Here is a 6,000-nt window from a genome sequence, read left to right on the forward strand (position 1 = left end):
TCAAATACAACAACAGGTTTAGATTATCAGTAGCCAGAGACAATCAGCTGACAGACTCCACTCCCGAGATGTAAACCAGTGAGACCAGTGTGGAGTACTCTCTCAGGATTCTGTCAGGACTATATATGGCAGTAAACATTTTATTTTAGAAACATCTTACATGAATAAAAATCAAGATCCTCAGTAAGATAGAGGTAAGGGGTCGCTCCTAACTTGTCACAGTGACACAACGTCCCCCCTCCTGCTGTTCAAACATGAAAATATTCTAGAGGAAGACCAACAATGGTTGAAACACAAGCAGGATCCTGAGGAGATTTAGTGATGGAGAGATACCAGAGTGACGGGCTGCTGCAATGAAAATGGTTTGAACGAGTTCGATGCCTTGCTCAGTGGCCTTGGCAGTGCTCAGGAACTAAACTGACACCTCTCCAGCCACCAGACCTGCTCCAATTAGGACTCAAACCACTAACCTAAGTCCCGACAGACTGAGCTTCTTTTGCTAAATCAGTCAAAAATAAATTCTGCACCCAAAAGCAGCCATAAGACGAAGGCAAGAGGGTTCATGTAATGTCTTCATCTTCAAACCAACCACTTTAATAATTCACATTTGTTATTTCTGAGCCACGAAGCGCTCCAGTCGATACTTCTCATCCACTGAGCTTTTGTTAAAGCTTCAGCTGGAGCAGCAGCACATGACCTTTAACTGAGATCCTCCTGAATATCCTCCACTGACAACAGACGGGAGTGTGATGAGGTCTGCTGCAAAATCTATTTGAGCCCGAGAGTTTTCAATTTCTTTATTTGATTTTTATTTCATCTTTGTCAGAGAAGCTCTCAGCAGCTTCAGGAAAAAAGAATAAACAGTCTGACTCAGTGTTTAAATTCATACAAGGATAGAGCTCTCCATGAAGCTTTCCTATTAAATATGACATATTTTACACATTTTCCTCCACTGTCTTTACTCAAATAACCTATACATTCATAAAAATGCATTGAAACAGTATTAATACCCTTTCTTGTTTCTTATAATCACATTTAAACCTGCACTAAGCTAGGGCTGAACAATTTGGGAAAATAATCTAATTGTGATTTTTTTCTCTCTAATATTGCATTATGATAGGCGATTTTTCTTTAGTCAATAAATCATTACATATTACAACCAACACAATATTAGATAAAACTAGGGCTGAGCAATTTAGAAAAATATCTAACTGTGTTGCTTTTGACTCACTTGCAAATTGGATAGGCATTGTTGTATTGAAGGGAGTCATATATTTTTTTTTATCTTATTCTCATATTAAGTAAGAAAAACCTCCAAAAAAGTTGGATTTTTGTTGACTATTCTAAAAAGATGCCACTGGGATGATTGCATGATAAGTAATATAAAACATCTCTGCTGCCAAAAAGGTTTAAAATTGGAATTTTTCACAAATTTCAGGTAAAAGAAATATTGCACCTTCTGCAATTTGAGGCCACGCTGTAATTTAATCAAACTTTTGATTAATTGCCCTGCTTAGCTCTACACTGAGCTATACTTGATGTTCCTGGAAACAAAAGGAATCCATATCCGTCTAGCCACTCTGCCATTAAGCCCAGATCAGTGGAGAGCAGCAGTGATGGTTGTCCTTCTTGAGCTTTGACTCATTTCCCCACAGGATCTCTGGATTTCTGGTCTTTGACTTTTCCTAAAAGTTTGTTTTATAGAACCTGGTGTCATAAAAAAATCTTTAAATAAATCCAAATTTTGTTAATGGACATTTATATGTAGAACCACCATGCAGGTCAAATTTACCCCATAAAAAGCCTTGATTTTTTCACTGTTTTATTTCATAAATAGAAGGTGCAATGGAAATACCTTCTCTCTATTGCAGCAATGCCTAATCAGAAGTCAGATCAACCTTCAACATGGATACACCAGGGAAAAAAGACATTTATCACTGTTAAATGTCAATCTCAGTGCTTTTAATGAAGAAGAATCCAGTGATGAGGAAGTTTTGGGATTAGCAATCAGTCCAATCTATGTGCCGGATCATCTTCCAACAGTGATCTAGTTCACTTTCTGTGGTTAGTAAGCTGTTCAGTGTCAGTGGTTAACTAATACCGCTCTCCCACTAAAATAAGCGTGTAAAAGTGGGGTTTTTAAACGTGGGTAAACCCGCTAACAATCGGCAAGTGATTCCTTTCCCAGTGCCAGCAGACCGGGGTCTGATTGCCAGCAGACGAGCTGCGTGGCTGTTTTTCTCCTCTGGTGCGTCATCAGCGTGCCGAAACACAGCTAGGCAAACAACGGAAAGGAGCATGGAAGCCACGGACATGGTGGTCAACTGATTTCCATACTTTGTATTTTTGTCCCTCTTTCAAAATATACAAACTCAGCGCAGACTGAACGACATTCGAGCGCTGATGATACGAAGGCGGATGGAATTTACTGCTGAGCTGGCAAAGAGTCGCAGAAGTTAAAGACAATGCTTGTCCGTCTGCTGCCGGCGTCCTTTTGTTGCCCCAAGTTACAGGTGCGATATTATGACGTAGGCACGCTACTCCAAAGTCATCTCGCGTTCACCTGGGTGTGGTGTTCCCAATGGAGCTGATCAGAGGCAAGCCGATAAAAACCCGTGTCCATTGCAGGGTCAGTCGACGCGGGTCTGAATGCCGATTAGAGCCTTTCTTACTGGCGACAGGAGCGGATTGTTGGCATGTTTTAATGGGTTTTTCAGCCAGTGGGAAAGGGGTATAACAGTCCTTGATCAGTGCTATTCATGAAAATCAAGGCACTGTAATGACAGGTACATTTGACCCGTTGGCTGTTTACGGTATAAAGAGATTCACTGCAGCTCTTGTGTTAAACTGTCTGTTATTCGGAATATTTTACATGGATAGTCAGAATCTGTATAGGATGCGGGTGAGATTGGACAGACCTGTAGTGGGATTAAAAAAGCGCCCTGCACATGCCTCTGTAGTTTCCTTACATAGATCTGAAGGGTTTTGTCTTCTGGGGTTCCTTATTGTAAGATGGATTAGATCTGACATCCCTCTAAAATACATTATTGTTTGCTTTTTGCAGAGAATATTGATAAGATTGTAAAACGCTCTACAGGTGACACTCGCTGACAGGTGAGTGGCGGTTTAATGAGGGAGCCTGTAATAAATGACGCCTCCCATGTGACTTTAAATCCTTCCTTCTTCATAACAGGTACGGTACATGTGGTACATGTTGGTTTTCTTCCTTGATCCTGTCACTTTCATGCTGAATGTCTCTGCAGTGAGAGATCCGATGGCCTCATCCTCTCTTACGTCCGGCTTCGTGTCTGGTTTTAAACTTTGCCTTTTTGTCTCTGTTAATGATATCTGATGTACCCTTGATCCAGGAGGAAGGGGGGAGGAGGAGGAAGGAAGGGAGGGAGGGGAGATGAATTAGCAAGGCTGTGCTGACGAGCTCTCCTCCTCTGCCAAGGCAGCAGCAGCAGCACGGCGGCGGCCATTACATCAGTGCGGCAACCTCCTCCTTTGTGATTGAGATTGTAGGAGCCGTGCTGAGCTCAGCATGTTTTTCTTTTTTTTTTTTTTCCTGGGGGCCTCATTTAACTCTGCCAAACGGCCCCCGAGTTTAATTTTTCAAATGGAGAGCAGCCTGAGTCACTGTGCGGTGGGTCCAAGCCACGCTGTGGACTCTGCGCTTGCACGTGGTGGCGGGGGGAGAGCAAATGGGAGGTGTTTTAGGGAGTAGAAGAGAGTGTGAGCCCGTTCTTCCCATTCATGATTTTTAGCTTGTTAACTCGCAACAACTGCCTCAACATCAATCTTATTTCTATCTAATTATCTCTGGTTCTTGATTTATTTATGACTTTTTACTGAAATGGCAACGGCAAATGGTATTTTTTTGTCTTTTCTTTTGCACTACGCTCCCCTGAAGCCACTTTTTCCTGAGCTACACATCAGCAGTATCCACATAAGTGTGTATTTACTTATTATAGGATTTATGCTGCAACCTGTGTGTGGAAACACTCCACATCTGCCATCCCCTTGCTGCTTAAAATAGGTCACTTATATGTTTAAGCCTGGAAAATGACTGGACTAATGGGCAGGAAAGGTGGCAGCCCAGCCAAGGTTGCATTAAGCTGGCAGGAGTCCTATAACAAGATGGGTCAGGGGTCTGCAGCCGCGCAGCAAACGGAGCAGAGGGAAGCCATCCCAGCCCCTCCCCCTCCGTAGGTTTTATGAGTCCAAATACTGTATGTCATCATTGACGTTAACAATTCCTACGGCAAAAGGCCAGAGCAGTGTACGTATGAGAGGAGAGGTGCAGGGATTCAACCCGCTGCCGTCAGTTTCCTGCTGTTGACGAAAGCGCCTATGCAGCATTTTAGTGGCGAATGGCTGAAGAGGCTTTTTTCTTATTAAAATATCAAAACGTTGTGGGGAGAGTAACAACACAATCAGCTACAAAGACAGTCTCTGTAAAGCCTAAAAACCTTAGATTACAACAAACCAGGACCACACCATACAGGCTGTTTCATAATCAAGCTGAAACCTCAGATGCAAAAGCTGCAGTTCCACTAGTCACCACTGGAGGCTGGCTCCAACATGGATCATCCCTCAATCATTCACCATTAAACACCTTAATCAAACATCAAACTCCTAAAGCCTAATGAGCTGGTCTCATTGCATGCTTTTTAGAGGATGTAGATGATCAGCCTGATATTTTCATGATTACAGTTCAATACTGACAAATGCTCACTAATTCATTATTTTAATTTACTCATGCTCTATCCTTACAAAGCAGATGGATTCGCCTGTTTCCATGTTTCTCACAGGCAAATCCATCTTGTAAAGCTGTACCGTGTGGGGCCGGTTAGAAAGTGACAGGCCCAATTGGCGTTGAGAGGCAGCACTTTCAGGCGCGACAGAATCGAAGAGGCCGGAGCAATTACGGTGGAAGACATTAACATGGGTGCTGCTAAAGCGTAAGTTTTACCAGAGCTTGACGACATTTCTTCGTTAAAAGAAGAACAAAGAACAGCACTGAGTTGTTTACTTTTCAAAAACGACAAAAGTCATGTACTGACATGTCTAAGGTCGGCATGATTAGCGTTATGCAGTTCTCTACAGAGTTTAGCCTACTGGTCGGTAGGGGCGCACCTTGGTTTGAGGCGACGACGTCACGCTTTTAGTTGCTTTGATTGACCCGTAAAGATGTGACAGACAAAACGATCATCAATCACCCTCCGAGTTTTTTTTTCAAAGGCTCCGCCCTTTCCTAAACGTTGTCTATGCAGGGTTTTTCAGATGGATGTGTGAAACAAATCATCTGGCATGTCAGGTTTCTCATCTTCCTCATATATGCTTGTTTATGTCTGCTCAAACTTTGTTCTGTGCTCCTGTCTGTTTCTTTAGCACATTTAAAACAACCACAGAGCTGAAAGTGCTTCACAGGCTTAGGACATAAAAGGCAATAACACACAATACAACACAATTTAAATAACAATAACAGAGTACAAATATTGTAAAATACCAAATAATAGCCAGGGCTTTTATTTGTTTCAATCACTGGGCAGACCAGGTGTTTATTTGGGACCAGGCAGCTATTTGGGACAGACGTTTAGTTCCTTTCTCACAAAAATCTTCTGTAGCAAAAAATGGAAAAATATGTTAAATTTAATCAAACTATTTATTTACACCAGTATGAATATCAATATGGAAGCCTCCATGAATGGGCTTCAAGAACCGTTTGAGTCCACCTATTGTAAGCAGACGACTGATGTCACACGGGGTTTGTCCAATTCTTTCTACAGTCTATGGCAACAACACAGTAATGTGGGGCTACCCCATGCAATGTTTTATAAACCAGTTGAAGGATCTTAAACCAGATCAGGAAGCTGACGGAGGGAGGCTAAGACTGGTGTGATATGATCACGTTGTCTCTTCCCTGTCAGAAGACGCGCAGGTGCGTTTTGGACAAGCCTTCACCCTAACTGTAAATGGAAGTTTAATCAGAGTTTA

Source organism: Cheilinus undulatus, linkage group 9 (assembly GCF_018320785.1).
Source record: "Cheilinus undulatus linkage group 9, ASM1832078v1, whole genome shotgun sequence".
Lineage (NCBI taxonomy): Eukaryota > Metazoa > Chordata > Actinopteri > Labriformes > Labridae > Cheilinus > Cheilinus undulatus.